This window comes from Salvelinus namaycush, chromosome 19 (genome assembly GCF_016432855.1).
Source record: "Salvelinus namaycush isolate Seneca chromosome 19, SaNama_1.0, whole genome shotgun sequence".
NCBI lineage: Eukaryota > Metazoa > Chordata > Actinopteri > Salmoniformes > Salmonidae > Salvelinus > Salvelinus namaycush.
Window position 1 is genome coordinate 63,377 of NC_052325.1, and position 13,054 is coordinate 76,430.

At 46.9% G+C, this 13,054-nt stretch overlaps 1 protein-coding gene across 1 annotated transcript in view; it reads right to left on the reverse strand.

Moving 5' to 3' along the window:
- LOC120064502 (speckle-type POZ protein-like A) overlaps nt 1-5,512 on the reverse strand; it is a gene marked incomplete at its 3' end in the record, with an annotated part of 62,957 nt that extends 57,445 nt beyond the window's left edge. Inside the window, exon 1 of the mRNA XM_039015119.1 lies at nt 5,228-5,512. The remainder of the gene's footprint in view (nt 1-5,227) is intronic.
- Between the last annotated feature and the right edge of the window lie 7,542 nt (nt 5,513-13,054).

The following is a 13,054-nucleotide window of genomic DNA, read 5'->3' on the forward strand; positions in this document are numbered from 1 at the left end:
CTCAGCATCTAGCTAGTTGTTTCATGGCCTGTGTCAACTGTCTCCTTAGCATCTAGCTAGTTGTTTCATGGCCTGTCTCCTCAGCATCTAGCTAGTTGTTTCATGGCCTGTCTCCTCAGCATCTAGCTAGTTGTTTCATGGCCTGTCTCCTTAGCATCTAGCTAGTTGTTTCATGGCCTGTCTCCTTAGCATCTAGCTAGTTGTTTCATGGCCTGTCTCCTTAGCATCTAGCTAGTTGTTTCATGGCCTGTCTCCTTAGCATCTAGCTAGTTGTTTCATGGCCTGTCTCCTCAGCATCTAGCTAGTTGTTTCATGGCCTGTCTCCTTAGCATCTAGCTAGTTGTTTCATGGCCTGTCTCAACTGTCTCCTCAGCATCTAGCTAGTTGTTTCATGGCCTGTCTCCTCAGCATCTAGCTAGTTGTTTCATGGCCTGTCTCCTTAGCATCTAGCTAGTTGTTTCATGGCCTGTCTCCTTAGCATCTAGCTAGTTGTTTCATGGCCTGTCTCCTCAGCATCTAGCCAGTTGTTTCATGGCCTGTCTCAACTGTCTCCTCAGCATCTAGCTAGTTGTTTCATGGCCTGTCTCAACTGTCTCCTTAGCATCTACCTAGTTGTTTCATAGCCTGTCTCCTTAGCATCTAGCTAGTTGTTTCATGACCTGTCTCCTTAGCATCTAGCTAGTTGTTTCATGGCCTGTCTCCTCAGCATCTAGCTAGTTGTTTCATGGCCTGTCTCCTCAGCATCTAGCTAGTTGTTTCATGGCCTGTCTCCTCAGCATCTAGCTAGTTGTTTCATGGCCTGTCTCCTCAGCATCTAGCTAGTTGTTTCATGGCCTGTCTCCTTAGCATCTAGCTAGTTGTTTCATGGCCTGTCTCCTTAGCATCTAGCTAGTTGTTTCATGGCCTGTCTCCTCAGCATCTAGCTAGTTGTTTCATGGCCTGTCTCCTCAGCATCTAGCTAGTTGTTTCATGGCCTGTCTCCTTAGCATCTAGCTAGTTGTTTCATGGCCTGTCTCCTCAGCATCTAGCTAGTTGTTTCATGGCCTGTCTCCTCAGCATCTAGCTAGTTGTTTCATGGCCTGTCTCAAATGTCTCCTTAGCATCTAGCTAGTTGTCTCATGGCCTGTCTCCTCGGCATCTAGCTAGTTGTTTCATGGCCTGTCTCCTTAGCATCTAGCTAGTTGTTTCATGACCTGTCTCCTTAGCATCTAGCTAGTTGTTTCATGGCCTGTCTCCTCAGCATCTAGCTAGTTGTTTCATGGCCTGTCTCCTCAGCATCTAGCTAGTTGTTTCATGGCCTGTCTCCTCAGCATCTAGCTAGTTGTTTCATGGCCTGTCTCCTCAGCATCTAGCTAGTTGTTTCATGGCCTGTCTCCTTAGCATCTAGCTAGTTGTTTCATGGCCTGTCTCCTTAGCATCTAGCTAGTTGTTTCATGGCCTGTCTCCTCAGCATCTAGCTAGTTGTTTCATGGCCTGTCTCCTCAGCATCTAGCTAGTTGTTTCATGGCCTGTCTCCTTAGCATCTAGCTAGTTGTTTCATGGCCTGTCTCCTCAGCATCTAGCTAGTTGTTTCATGGCCTGTCTCAAATGTCTCCTTAGCATCTAGCTAGTTGTCTCATGGCCTGTCTCCTCGGCATCTAGCTAGTTGTTTCATGGCCTGTCTCCTTAGCATCTAGCTAGTTGTTTCATGGCCTGTCTCCTCAGCATCTAGCTAGTTGTTTCATGGCCTGTCTCCTCAGCATCTAGCTAGTTGCTTCATGGCCTGTCTCCTTAGCATCTAGCTAGTTGTTTCATGGCATGTCTCAACTGTCTCCTCAGCATCTAGCTAGTTGTTTCATGGCCTGTCTCAACTGTCTCCTTAGCATCTAGCTAGTTGTTTCATGGCCTGTCTCAACTGTCTCCTTAGCATCTAGCTAGTTGTTTCATGGCCTGTCTCAACTGTCTCCTTAGCATCTAGCTAGTTGTTTCATGGCCTGTCTCCTCAGCATCTAGCTAGTTGTTTCATGGCCTGTCTCCTCAGCATCTGGCTAGTTGTTTCTTGGCCTGTCTCAACTGTCTCCTTAGCATCTAGCTAGTTGTTTCATGGCCTGCCTCCTCAGCATCTAGCTAGTTGTTTCATGGCCTGTCTCCTCAGCATCTAGCTAGTTGTTTCATGGCCTGTCTCCTCAGCATCATCTCTTTTTTCAATCTTTACTAACGAGTAAAGCCAGTATGTCTATGTATGCGGATGACTCAACTATACACGTAGCTACTACAGCAACTGAAATGACTGTAACACTTAAAGAGCTGCAGTTAGTTTCGGAATGGGTAGCAAGGAATAAGTTAGTTCTACATATTTCCAAAACTAAAAGCATTGTATTTGGGATAAATCATTCACTAAACCCTAAACCTCAACTATATCTCGTAATGAATAATGTGGAAATTGAGCAGGTTGAGGTGACTAAACTGCTTGGAGTAACCCTGTATTGTAAACTATTATGGTCAAAACATATTGATAAAACAGTAGCTAAAATGGGGAGAAGTCTGTCCATAATAAAGCGCTGCTCTACTTTCTTAACACTATCAACAAGGCAGGTCCTACAGGCCCTAGTTGTCGCACCTAGACTACTGTTCAGCAGCCACAAAGAGGGACTTGGGAAAATTGCAGTTGTCTCAGAACAGGGCAGCATGGCTGGCCCTTAAAAGTAAACAGAAAGCTAACAATGACATGCATGTCAATCTCTCATGGCTCAAAGTGGAAGAGAGATTGACTTCATCATTACTTGTTTTTGTAAGAGGCGTTGACAAGCTGAATGTACCAAGCTGTCTGTTTAAAATACTTGCACACAGCTCAGACATCCATGCATACCCCTCAAGACATGCCACCAGAGGTCTCTTCACAGTCCCCAAGTCCAGAACAGACTACGGGATGTGCACAGTACTACATAGAGCCATGACTACATGGAACTCTATTCAACGTCAAGTAACTGATGGAAGCAGTAGAATCAGATAAAATAAAAACATAAAAATACACCTTATGGAACAACGGGGAGTGTGAAGAGACACACAAAAGTACATGCATATGCACACATTGTTGCATGGTGGTATCAAACATATTGTATTGTAGATATGTAGTAGTGCAGTAATTTTATATGATGTACTGTTTTATCTTTTGTTTTATATGTAATGTAAGTGCTTTAAAAATGTTTGGACCCCAGGAAGAGTAGCAGCTAATGGGGATCCATAATAAACCCCAGGAAGAGTATCTGCTGCCTTGGCAACAGCTAATGGGAATTCATAATAAACCCCAAGAAGAGTAGCTGCTGCCTTGGCAGGAACTAATGGGGATCCCTAATAAACCCCAGGAAGATTAGCTGCTGCCTTGACAGGAACTAATGGGGATCCATAATAAACCCCAGGAAGAGTAGCCGCTGCCTTGACAGGAACTAATGGGGATCCATAATAAACCCCAGGAAGAGTAGCTGCTGCCTTGTCAGGAACTAATGGGGATCCATAATAAACCCCAGGAAGAGTGGCTGCTGCCTTGACAGGAACTAATGGGGATCCATAATAAACCCCAGGAAGAGTAGCTGCTGCCTTGGCAGGAACTAATGGAGATCCATAATAAATACAAATATTTATTAGGGATCCCCATGTCATGCTATTGATGGTATCCCATGTGTGCACCTCTCAGACAGGGTGATCTAATTAATAGGAATGATTCAGTGTTCCCTAGGACCTAGTTCATCACTGACTGCTTCATGGTCCAGTATGGAGGCCCCACTCTGGGGACAGAACAGTCAGACATTTGTTGGAACCAATCAACAATTAGTTTGATATAAAACTAATGGGCTCCCAAGCGGCACAGCGGTCTAAGGCACTGGTTCGATTCCAGGCTGTGTCACAACCGGTGTGATTGGGAGTCCCATAGGGCTGCGCACAATTGTCCCAGCGTCATCCGGGTTTGGCCAGTGTAGGCCGTTATTGTAAATAATAATTTGTTCTTAACTGACTTGCCTAGTTAAATAAAGGTTACAAAACGTCCCTGAACTGAAGTGTCTTTCAAATAGCAGCATTGACCTGATATGGCCACAGATCAAGCAATGCCCAGATAATAGCCAACAGAAATGGTCAGAATAAGTTAATTCTATTCCATGTATGTTAGCATTTTTTTATGATGATGTAGCTATGACTTACTGTCAAATGACACAGGTAGTCTGATATTCTTGAGCTAGCTAGCTAACTAGCGGAAGTTAGTTCTCAAAATGATCAACGTTTACCTTGATCATCAGGCATCCCACATGTAACTACTTTTTAGGGCTTTATTAATGTAATTTGATGTGCCCCATTTTACTATATAATGCCACATATTTCAGGCAAAACTAGCGAATGTTAGCTAGCTAGTCGAGGAGCATTGCTAGCCAGACAACGACCGGTCTTTTAAAAAAATCAGTACTGAAATATCAAATGTGAAGACTGAGGTATTGTCTGTCCGCCTACGATTAATTTGACAATATGAGCCAGAAGATGTCATCCTTGATTTGGCCCAGATTCGGTTCTTATGTTTTTGTTGGCTAGCAACGTTAGCTGGTTTTTGAAGTTAACCAGCGAGATTCAAAATAGCTAACTAGCCCGTGTCCTCAATACCAAGTCAAAGGCAGGCGCTGTTGATACGGGCTGTTAGCTAGCGACATTTATAGCTAGCTGGTGAAGCTGTATTCTGCCTTGCTAGCATTGCTTCATGCTAGCTAGAAAGCTAGTTAATTAGATAGTTAGCTAACGTCTGCGCGATAGCTATCAAAATTACAACTTAACAACTGGTTAACTAGTAACAATACCATGATGGTATAACTCATGGATAACTAAATGGAAAGTGTAGCTAGATAACAAAGTCGGTCTGCTTGACCAGGCCTGGCTAACCAAGTTAGCTAGCGGTAGCTAAAATCGAGGTTGCTAATTGGTCAATATCAAGCACCGCTTAGAAACAAAGGCCCCTCACCGTAATATTTGTTGAATAACACTGGTGCTGCCAACTATCATCGTACAAGTTTGTTAGAGATGCTAAAATAAGTGATGACTGAAATGAGCTACAAGGCATGTTTGCGCATATTGTTTAAGAAATACATCGGCGTCCAACGACATACTTATTCTTTGAGGGGAAACATATTAGCTAGCTAACGTTAGATTGTTTGGTACAGTACTGGTAGTTAGCTAGCTACGGGAAATGGAAAAATGTTTAACTACGAACCTTTCATTTCCATGCTTCCACTAAATGCAACGAATCTTATCTCAGCCGTTCATTTCCACCATCAGTTATTTAGCTAGCTAAACAATGGAAAACTGCGTTTTAACCATTCTCGGGCTCAGTGCTATGTAAAACGTATATGTTTTTCAGAGTCTAACATCATAGGCTACTTTACTAGGTAGGTGGAGGCAGATTAGTAAACAGCTTCCCAGATAACAAAAAATGTCGTCCCGCTTGCTATTTGCCGCCTTCCTTACGCCCAGGTCAACATCAAGTCTCGGACCACCTGTCTCAAAGCCAGTCTCTACCCCAAGCCACAAGACTGCCCCAACAGCTGAACCCTGGGCTGACTCCTGCACCCTACCACACTTAACATTTATTCATATTCTTTACACACTGAAGTCAGTTTTGTCTACCGGACCAATGCAATAGTTCTGTCACCTTACTGCACTACTAATGTATATACTTTCATATATTATCATTATATGCTGCAACTGCATTGTACTGAGGGGCACAACTTTCATTGGGGATGGGGGACATGACCACCCCAACCATATTCTGAAATTTCATTTTTGTCCCCTCCAGTTTTATCATGCAGTGATATAAAATGCGGCATCGGTGTGCTTTAGGTAGTGGTGAGGAGTCGACTCCAAAATAATCGATTCCTCAACTCCTTGGCGGTCGACTTGCATTTCTGGGCGTCAAGCTTGACTCCTAAGATTCAGTATTTTTGCAATGGAGGAAACTATTTGCCGTAGTCTACTTCGGGCTCCCGTGTGGCGCATCGGTCTAATGCACTACATCTCAGTGTTAGAGGGGTCACTACAGAACCTGGTTTGATTCCAGGCTGTATCACAACCAGCTGTGATTGGGAGTCGAATAGGGTGGCGCACAACTGGCTCAGTGTTGTTAGGGTTTGGCCGGGGTAGGCTGTCATTATCAATACGAATTTGTTCTTAACTGACTTGCCTAGTTAAATAAATAAAAAAACACAAACTATCTCATCTTTCACAGCAAAGAGTGAGATGGGAGGGACATAGGTAGGTGTGTCAACCACCGTGCATTGTTAGTCAAAAGATGTAGGCTATAGACTATTGCAATTTGTTATTTCTTGGCTTGCAATGTGTTGTGCAAGTTCACTAAAGTAGGGGCTATCAATGAGGAGGCTGAGCTATACTACCCGCAACAGACCGAAGACCAAACACACATTAAAACCCTGGCTGGCTGTTGATGTCCAAAGTCAGGGCTCTCCAACCCTGTTCCTGAAAAGCTACCTTCCTGTAGGTTTTTGCTTCACCCCCAGTTGTAACTAACCTGATTCAGTTTTTCAACCATCATTATTTAATCAGATGGAATAGATTAGGGTTGGAGTAGCTGGGTCATTTGGACCTCAAAACCTTTGGGGGGAAAAAGGTTGTTTTGTATTCTATCAGAAAAAGGACATGTTTGACTTTGAGAAAAACATATTGGTCAAGCTCAGGCACAGATTTTTGGGTGCATTTTCCAATTTGTGCATAATTCTAACAGGGTGGATGGAATCTAACAGGGTGGAAATGTTGAGCCTAAATGAGTCATTGCTCTGTGAGTAAGCGAGATTGAGCATAATGGTGAAAACTTCTCTATCAAACATATTTTAACGTTTCGATTTTTTTTCTATATAATTTGGCCTAACAGGGTGGAAATGTATGAGTGGGACGTACAAACTAACAACATGAAACATGGACAAATACAATGCCTTCAGAAAGTATTCAGACCCCTTGACCTTTTCCACATTCTTTTATGTTACAGCCTTATTCTAAAATTGATTAAATAAATAAAAACACATCAGCAATCTACACACAATACCCCATAATGACAAAGCGAAAACAGGTTTCTAGAAATGTCTGCAAATGTATTAAATATCAAAAACAGAAATACCTTATTTACATAAGCATTCAGACCCTTTGCTATGAGACTCAAAATCGAGCTCAGGTGCATCCTGTTTCCATTGATCATCCTTGAGATGTTTCTACAACTTGATTGGAGTCCACCTGTGGTAAATTCAATTGATTGGACATGATTTGGAAAGGCACACACCTGTCTATATAAGGTCCCACAGTTGACAGTGCATGTCAGCGCAAACACCAAGCTATGAGGTCGAAGGAATTGTCCGTAGAGCTCAGAGACAGGATTGTGTCGAGGCACAGATCTGGGGAAGGGTACCAAAACATTTTTGCAGCATTGAAGGTCCCCAAGAACACAGTGGCCTCCATCATTCTTAAATGGAAGAAGTTTGGAACCACCAAGACTCTTCCTAGAGCTGGCTGCCCGGCCAAACTGAGCAATCTGGGGAGAAGGGCCTTGTTCAGGGAGATGACCAAAAACCCGATGGTCACTCTGACATAGCTCTAGAGTTCTTCTGTGGAGATGGGAGAACCTTCCAGAAGGACAACCATCTCTGCAGCACTCCACCAATCAGGCCTTTATGGTAGAGTGGCCAGATGAAAGCCACTCCTCAGTAAAAGGCACATGACAGTAGACTTGGAGTTTGCCAGAAGATACCTAAAGACTCTGACCATGAGAAACAAGATTCTCTGGTCTGGTGAAACCAAGATTGAACTCGTTGGCCTGAATGCCAAGCGTCACGCCTGAAAGAAACCTGGCACCATCCCTACAGTGAAGCATGGCTGTGGCAGAATTATGCTGTGGGGATGTTTTTCAGCGGCAGGGACTGGTAGACTAGTCAGGATCGAGGCAAAGTACAGATGAAAACCTGCTCCAGAGCTCTCAGGACCTCAAACTGGGGCGAAGGTTCACCTTCCAACAGGACAATGACCCTAAGCACACAGCCAAGACAACACAGGAGTGGCTTTGGGACAAGTCTCTGAATGTCCTTCAGTGGCCCAGCGAGAGCTTGTACTTGAACCCGATCGAACAACTCTGGAGAGACCTGAAAATAGCTGTGCAGCGACGCTTCCCATCCAACCTGACAGAGCTTGAGAGGATCTGCAGAGAAGAATGGGAGAAACTCCCCAAATACAGGTGTGCCAAGCTTGTAGTGTCATACCCAAGAAGACTTGAGTCTAATCACTGCCAAAGGTGCATCAACAAAGTACTGAGTAAAGGGTCTGAATACTAATGTAAATGTGATTTCTTTTTTTATAAATGAGCAAACATTTCTAAAAACCTGTTTTTGCTTTGTCATAAGACATTGTGCGTAGATTGAGGAGGAAAAAAACACGATGTAATACATGTTAGAATCAGGCTGTAACGTAACAAAATGTGGAAAAAGTCAAGGGGTCTGAATACTTTCCGAAGGCACTGTAGATATTTATGTAGCTTTGCACCACAGGTTTCCAACCAAAGTAATCAGGACAGCTGAATGTAGTGTTATTGTAGGAAGGGGTTTTCTTAAATGGAGAATTACCACAAACTAACCTGGTAGAAAGTGATATCATGGACACACAGAAAATCTTAAATAAAATAAATACAATAATCATAAAAACAATTGAAAGAGACTAACTAGGACTATAAAATAATGGAGAGATTTTATCCATTTTATTATTTTAGGCTTATATTTCTTGTTGAAGTAGTTGATAAATAGCACCTGGGGACATGGCAAAAACACCTACATCCACTGACAAAAAGTGTTTAAAATGCATAAAAGTCCCTTTCAGGATACATATTTTTGTGTTTTTAAGGTAAACGACACCAGACCTTATATTTTATGTCTTTTGAAATCCACATTTTACACTAAATAAGAACTGCTATTTCCTGGTGTGTTAAACCGTGGGGTGTTGGGTTGCCCGTGCAGAGATTAACACAGGCACTCCTTCTCGACATTCGAGTACTTCTTCTCCCTCGGGAGGAGCTTCCTGCTGACATACATGATTGGGTGCTCCTCGCCTTCCTGCTCTTGGGACAAAACGGCCCCTACTTCTGTGTCAGATGCGTCTGTCTGAACCAGGAGGTTTTTTGAGAAGTCCGGGGTGACGAGTACCGGGTGCGAACATAGCGCATCCTTCAGGGCCTGGAACGCCTCCTCCGTCAATAGCACCGTCTGGGGTAGTCATGCCTTCGTTAAGTCTGTGAGGGGAGAAGCTATTGCGGTAAAGTTAGGTACAAACCGACTGTAGTATCCTGCTAACCCCAGGAATGACTTCACCTGCCTCTTGGTTCGGGGGACCGGCCATCCCCTAATGGCAGCGATTTTTTTTTCTTGGGGCTTCACATTTCCTCTCCCGATCTGATAGCCCAGGTACTCCACCTCGGCGTAGCCCAGCTTGCACTTGTGGGGGTTCGCGGTCAGACCTGCATCCCTTAGTGCATCAACCACTGCCTGTAACCTACAAAGATGTGACTCCCAACTGTCACTGTGCACAATTATGTCTTCCAGATATGCAGCTGCGTACTCACTGTGCGGCCGCAAGACGCGGTCCTTGAGTCGCTGAATGGTCGCTGATGCCCCGTGGAGCCCGAAAGGCAGAACCCGGTAGTGGTATAGCCTCCCTGGATTGGAGAAGGCAGTCTTCTCCTGAGAGGCCGCTGCCAGTGGCACCTGCCAGTACCCCTTCGTCAGGTCCAAGGTGCTGAGGTATCTCGCCATCCCCAAGCGGTCAATCAGTTCGTCCACCCAGGGCATGGGGTAGGCATCGAACTTACTGACCTCGTTCAGGCCCCGGAAGTCATTGCAGAAGCGGACGGTTCCGTCCGGTTTTGGAACCAGCACTATAGGGCTAGACTACTCACTGTGGGACTCCTCCAGTACCTTCTGGTATCCGGTATGACCGTTTATGCACTTTTTCTCCCGGACGTGTGTGGATATGATGTTCCACGAGATCCGTGCGCCCCGGCACCTCGGAGAACACGGTTATATTCTGCTGGATCAACTCTCTGAGCTCTTTTCGTTGGGTCGGGCTGAGGTCTTCCCCCATTGCAACTTCAACAGAGGGCGGGCCCTACTGTGGCCAGGTCTACGTTACGCACAGCGCCTCGCATGGGTGCCATTTCTTCAGTAAGTTCACATGGTACAGCTGGAGGGGTTTTCTCCGCCCCGGTTGGCGGACCTTATAGTTAATCGCCTACCCGCTCAACGATGTCGTAGGGCCCATGCCACATAGCCAGGAATTTACTCTCCGTTGTAGGGATCAGCACCAAGACCTTCTCACCTGGTTGGAACTCTCGTGGTTGAGCCCCCCGGTTGTAGACACGCTCCTGGGCACATTGCACCTGGGCCATTTGCTCTCTCACCATTGGCCAAATCGCCGTCATCCTCGCCCTCATCTCCTCCACATGTTCTACTATGCTGCAAAGGGGGGTTGGCTGCTCTTCCCAGACCTCCTTGGCTAGGTCCAGCAGCCCGCGGGGCCGACGGTCATACAGAAGCTCAAAGGGGGAGAACCCTGTGGATGCTTGGGGTACCTCACGCACTGAAAACATCAGGTGGGGCAGCAGCTGGTCCCAGTTCCTCCCGTCTCTCTCGATGACCTTCTTCAGCATCTGTTTTAGGGTCTTGTTGAAGCCTTCAACTAGCCCGTCCGTTTGTGGATGGTACACACTGGTCCTCACCCGTTTTATTCGTAATAGATTGCAGACATCTTTCATCACACGAGACATGAACGCAGTGCCCTGGTCTGTCAGGATTTCCCGCAGAATACCCACCCGGCTAAATAAATGGAAGAGCACTCGTGCGATACCTTTTGCTGCCGCCGTGCGTAGCGGGATTGCCTCAGGATACCGGGTGGCGTAATCCACGATTACCAGGATGTATTGGTGTCCCCTCGCGGTCTTCACCAATGGACCCACCAGATCCATTGCCACCAGCTCGAATGACACTCCTATAATGGGCAAGGGAACCAAAGGGTTTCTATAATGTACCCTCTGAGCTGTGATCTGGCACTCCGGGAAACTACGGCAGTAGTCCTCCATGGTGCGCTTGACTCCGGGCCAGTGGAACCGGGTCCTGCTCCGCTTCCTGGTTTTCTCCATCGACAGGTGTTTCCCAAGTAGGTGGGTGTGGGCAAGCTGCAACACAGTCCTAACACACTGGCTGGGTATGAGTAACAAGTATTTTGTCTTCCCATTATGCTTTACCACCTGATACAATAAATTATACTTGATTGCGAAGTGGGGGTAGCGCCAATCACTTACCCCAGGTAACATTACACCATCCACCGCAATCACCTGGCCCCTAGCATTCTGGAGATTGGGGTCTTCTAACTGAGCCGTCCCGAACTGACCCGTGAGGATTCCCGTGCCGGGAGGTCCATCTAGGGCCTCCACCTCCATAAAGGGGAGCCTGAGGTCTTCCTCACATCGGTGGCTCGCTTGCCGGAGCGGGGTTGTCTCCCTCCTCCGGGTCCGACTCGGGCCTAGTGGACACCTCTCGTGGCGGGGGGTGGGTTGCACAGGCCACCGTCCTTTTTCCTTTTCTTCCTACCTCACGTGCACGCCTCCCCAGGTCCCTCCTCCACAGTGCCTGGAAGAGAGGGCAGTCTCGACCGAGTAGAATGGACACGGGTAGGTTAGGAACAGCCCCCACACGCATCTGGCACTCCCCCCTTGGGGTGGTTATCCTCACCGTTGGGTACCTCTTCGTGTCCCCGTGTACACAGGACACGGTCACCTCCTCGTCCCCCGGTTCCTCCTTCCCCTCTCGGGTGAGCCACTGCGGGTGGGCCAGGGTCACCATGCTGCTGGAGTCCAGCAGAGTGCTGGTATCGATGCTATCGATTCGTAACGGAACCATTGAATGGGTCGTCTCGGTGTGCGCCCAACAGGAGGTGACTTAACTCGCCATCCGGATTACCCCAAAGCTGGGGGATGCGTAGGGCATGGCCTCCTCCCGGCCGGGACAGCTCCACGCGAGGTGCACCAGCTCACCGCACTCATACCAGCATCTCTGATCTAGGTCCAGCAGCCACCGACATCGTCGGTTTGGGTCACCCTCCTGCTTCACAGCCTCGGCTGGTTCCATCCGGGACCCCTTCAGCCCCTCACCTCTCTTTGTGTTGTTCGTCCCCCTTGCTGCATCCCCTCTCTCCGCTCGGGCCCCTCTCAGCAAGTCCTGGGTGTTCTGGTGAATTTCCACAGCAGTCAGCAATTCCTCCAGGCTCTGTGGGTTCTGCATGCTCACTGTCTTCTTCATCTCGTATGGCAGGGCCCGAAGGTACTGATCCAGGACGAGCTTGTCAATCATCCGGAGGGACGGTACTTCAGTCTGTAGCCAGCCCTTGGTCAGGCGCACGGGTGTCGCTCATCCGAGCACAGAGGGAAAAGGTGGGATCAAAGGCCCAGTCGTGGACCAGTTGTGCACGCCATGCGAGGCTGAATCCATAACGGCTCAGGATCTCCCGTTTGAGTCCCTCATAATTCACGGCCTGGTCAGCATTCAAATCAAAGTAGGCCTTCTGGGCCTTCCCAGAGAGGTAGGGTGCCAACAGGCTGGCCCACTTGGGCTTGGGCCGTCCTTCCCTCTGTGCCGTCCTCTCGAAGGTGCACAAATATGACTCCACGTCATCTTCCTCCCTTAAAACTTCTTGCGACTACAGGGGGTGCTGTTCCGAATTAGCATTTTGTCGTCTCCAAATTAAACTGCCTAGTACTCAATTCTTGCTCGTACAATATGCATATTATTAATTCTATTGGATAGAAAACACTTTCTAGTTTCATACAACGTTGGAATTATGTCTGTGGGTGACCCAGAACTCTTTCTACAGCGAAATCCATGACAGACAGTGAAAGGTCTGAGAGCGAAGCTCTGGTTTCAGATCAGTTTTTAAGGTCTCTGTGTATCCTATGGAACGACACGAACTGCACCCGCCTTCCCCTGGATGTCAGTAACCAATGAGA